The 4,597-nt window shown below is 39.0% G+C and overlaps 1 pseudogene; it reads left to right on the forward strand.

The window, feature by feature from the left end:
* The first annotated feature begins 594 nt into the window (after positions 1-594).
* On the forward strand, positions 595-3,297 carry LOC101633525 (annotated as a pseudogene).
* Positions 3,298-4,597: the final 1,300 nt, after the last annotated feature.

Genomic DNA, 4,597 nt, shown 5'->3' on the forward strand with positions numbered 1-4,597 from the left:
CAGACCAAATAAAAATAAGCTAGTAAACGTTGATATATAAATTGAGGTTGTCAGAGGTTAAAGTGGTATAGGTGTGGGAGTAAGGAAGGAGAGGGTATAAAGGATGGTAGTGGATTTTTTGTTTGTTTTATTGTTTTTCTCTCATTAAAGCAATAATATTCTAAGGCATAAAGTACAGTAAGACTGTAGCGTTCTCTGTGTGATAACTTCCCCTTTTCCAGTTTGCATGCAAACAAACAAAACAAGTATGCATCCTAGTGTTTGGAAACTGATCCCTTTCTTAATGAAAGAAGAAATGTTAGCAAAACTGAAATTTAATTAATGTCTGCTTTTGTGATGCTGTCTCTTATGACAGAATTGCTTCATGCTAACTAGTTATGCAATAAACATTTCTGTAGTAAAAATACTTAGTACACTTCAGGGGCATCTACCTAGAACTTGTGGAGGGGCTGAGAAGGGAAGCAGAGGAGGAATCGGTCCAGAGATGAGAAACTCTCAGGAGCAGCCGTCATCTTTCCACGGAAGGGACAGGGTGAAGAGGTGAGTGATGAATCTGCTCTGGCTGTGTTCATGGAGTAGATGGAAATAGGAACTATGGGGAGGCTGGAGACAATAATGCCACCAAATTTGCCCCCTGAGGTGGGAAGCACTGAGGTTCTCCCTTCCTTGCACCTTTCTGATTCCACTCATTGGCTGGTTCTACCCACAAACAATGATAGAGGAGGTTATGAAATGAAGCGGAAAGGGTCCCTTTAACAGATAAAGAAAAGAATAAAATTAGGCAAGGGATAGAGTAAGAGAGTAGACATAAAAATAATGTTTTGGCCTTTTTCCATGTAGATGATGGAAATTAAGATTAATTTCTCAATGACTAATTTGCACCTAATCTCATTTCTTTTGTTGGCTAACGTATGTCTTAGGTTCATTTATTCAGTCATGTGTTTTGTTAAACTCTTTTGTCCCATAGGGAATAGAATCTATGTGGGGAAAGCTTCCCTCCACCCTCCCCCTGCACTTTCTTTACAGTAGTGTCTAGGAACTTTTCTCAGAAAGATTCTGATCTCAAGACATTTTTTTTAAGAGGAAGCTGTTTCCTTTTTCTTTTTTTTTTTAAAGATTTATTTATTCATTCATACAGAACTGGGTACAGGCCAGAGATGCCAACTGTGAGAGGATTCACCAGAGACAGAGCAGGGAGCAGAACAGGCAGATCAACGAAGTATACTGCTGAGGGGAGCAGCAGGCGGGTCAGGAGAGGTCTGCCACTCCATGTGGATCTCCCCCCAGGCAGGCGGGAATCAAACTCATGCAGAAGTGGCTTAAGCTTCTTAGTGCTGTGTTTTAACCCACTTCGCCACCAGGGAGGGCCCGCTGTTTCCTTTTTCAAAAGAAAAAATGGAAGAAAAAGAATAATATCTCATAAACTACTGTTTAACGAAGCATTTATTTTTTTTTACCTATATATGATGCAAATACACACACACACACACATACTCACACACATACATACATCATGGCTCATTTTTATACATTTGTTTTCTTTTCTCAGGTGTAGTCCCCGCAGAATTTCCACCACCATTTCACCTATACACCATCACCAGAGACCCTTGTGTTCTTCCTGACTTCATTTTGATCCCTCTATCTCCTTCCCCCACCTCAGAATGTCTCTTATGTATAGTTGTCTATTTATCTTTGTTGTGCTGTATTTTTTATTGTTACTATTTTCCCCTGATCTCTTATTTGGTTCCCCTGTATTCTTCCTATAAGTGAAACCATCCAATATTTTTCTTTTCCTTCAGACTTATTTCACTGAGAATAATCCCTTCTAACTCCATCCATGTTGCTGGGAATGGCGTTTTTTATCTTTTCATTGCTGAGTAATATTCCACTGTGTATGTATACTACATCTTCTTGATCCAGTAGTCTATTTTTGATATTTTGGTTATTTCCAAACAATAAAACATTTTGGTCAAAAACCATCAGATGACATTGCATCAAAAGGGGAACTCTTAAAGAACATACAAACATTTCTTCCCAGAGAAAGCAATAAAAGGAGGGGAGAATCAGATACCATCAAGCATGGGGGCCACTCACTCATTTTGAAATTAATCATCAGGGCGAAAGTAACCACTCTGGGGACAGAGCACAGTGCCTCTAGTGTGCTGGTTGTGCAGAGCTGTGCCGAGGTGTCAGCCAAGAAATGAGCCTATGGCCTGGCTTCCCCCGGAGACTGAGGAAGAAGCACTGTTCATATCTCATGGGGTGGGAGGGGTGGGGACAAAAACAAAACAAGCCCTCGGGTACCATCTAGGAGCAGAGTGTAGCTAGATAGACTTACTGTTTATTCTGGGCTCAGAAAATTAGGGAAAATCAGAATTCATGGAATTTGTTAGCTGAATCTCCTGAGAACTTTTGTGGGATCACCAAAAAGATGGAAAAATAGAGCTGGACACTGATGCAAAGTTTATTGCAAAGTTTATATTTGAGTAAGGAGATGACATTCACAAAGGGCTACCATCCCGGCAGTGTGAACTCTGTACCCAGTGGGGGCTGAGACAAGAGGACTTGTCAGAAGTTAGAGCAAGAAAAGCAAGCTTGATCTGGAGTACTCAAAGAAAGCTGGTAGAAAATACTTCATTTCATCTGAGTTAGGCATCACAGGAATCCATTTCACTGGAGGAGAGAATTGCTACATTAAAGCCCAGGTGAAGGCTTGCATTCCTGAGGTGCAGGCTGTGACCAAACAGAGCATCTCTTCTGAGCTGGAAGGCAAGATCATGACAGTTAAATATGAAGAAAATTCAATTCTCTCATTTGGGTAACTGTAGACCAGCCTGTGAAGGATAATAGCTTCCTGAGTTCCAAAGTCTTTGAACTCTGTTGTGACCTCCCTATTTTTTGGCTTAAACCAACATATCCAAATGACATTCAGAGAGAAAGAAGAGAATTGGTAAGAAAAATTGTTATAAGTACCACAAGAAGACCACAGAATGGACCAAGGTTCCCGGAAGACCAAATAATGAAACCAGACCCAATGATGAAGAGGATTCAGAGCCCTTCAACCCAGACAACCCTTACTACCAGCAGTAAGGGGAAGGCATGACATTCAACCCTAGACTGGATCACGAAGGAATTTGCTATATTGAATGTAGGCGAAGCTACACCCACTGCCAGAAGATCTGTGAACCCCTCAGTGGTTATCATCCATGGCCTTACAGCTACCAAGGTTGCTGTTCAGCCTGCAGAGTTGTCATGCCATGTAGCTGGTGGGTGGCCCACATCTTGGGCATGGTGTGAACTCACTTTATATACCAGGTGCTAGAGACTTTAGAGACAACCAAAGTGTGAGGTATTTTGATGCTGACGGGACCACTAGGTATCTTATACTCAATCTGAACTATATTATTTAAGATCCTTTTAAGAGATAGTTTTCAACTGCCTTACAGAACTTTACCCAGAATGTGCAGATATACTGAATGAATAGTTTAAATCTGAAAATGTCATAATACTCCCATTACTTGCTATTCTTATTTGCTTTGCTTGTCCAGTAAGGCCTGCTTACAATACGTCCTTCCCAGGCTGTTTCGAAATAAACATGAAAAGTTATTGACAAAAAATAACAACAACAACAAATTCTCTATCTTCAGCTTTGAACACTATTATGTATTATTTTGATAGTGTATCTGAAAAAAATGTTTAAAATGTCATTTAAACAATGTGAGGTTTTTCCTTAGCGATACTGCCAGTAAGAGGTTCATTAGTTAGACAAATTTTGACACGACTTCTTCCCTGCATTCGTAGTCCCTTCACTGTAACCACTATCTCCTGTAAATTCAGCTGTTCAATGTTATAAAGGGAATAAAAATCTGGTCATATAAAATCTAACATACATGATATATTCTATCCACCATTTTAAAGTCAAAAATCACAATTGGTCTATCGAATGGCCCAGGAGTAAATTTTGGAAATTGACTGCTTGTATTTCAGTCCTCACCTTGGCCAGAAATTTTGTGGTGAGGAACATGTACAATTGTATATAATGCTTCCAAATATGACCAAAGACCCTTTCCTCCTAAAATATCCCAGGATAGCACATATTATTCAACTTTTTAATTTGGATCCATTGCCATTAATTTTGATATTTTCCCCATGTTCTAAATTTTAGCACTTTTATGTGTGGTACTTGCTAAATGTTGACCCTCAGAGTCATTATTGCTTCTATTGGTTGTTCATAATTGTAATTACTCAATTTTTTAGAGAAAATACACTTTCAAAATAATCAAACTCTGATAAAAGTTGAAGCAATCCTTGCTATAGCTTATAGATCATTTACTCTTAGGTCATCTCTACTCAGTAAATTTACCAATGTAGAAACTATTTGAAAGCACAAAATGCAAACCATGTTATTTAATAACTGACTGCACTGATGTATTTGGTGTGTTGTAAAAAGCATGTTTTCATAATGTAGGTCGCTAATATATATTTGAGATTGGAAAATTCACCACAGGCTAGTTACTTTACTCAGGAAAGCTCTGTCTCAAGGGATAGATACTCTGCAACCAGCCCATTGTTATTTCATAATTTCAGGTGATAAATT

Source organism: Condylura cristata, unplaced genomic scaffold, assembly GCF_000260355.1.
Source record: "Condylura cristata isolate star-nosed mole 26May11 unplaced genomic scaffold, ConCri1.0 scaffold00001, whole genome shotgun sequence".
NCBI lineage: Eukaryota > Metazoa > Chordata > Mammalia > Eulipotyphla > Talpidae > Condylura > Condylura cristata.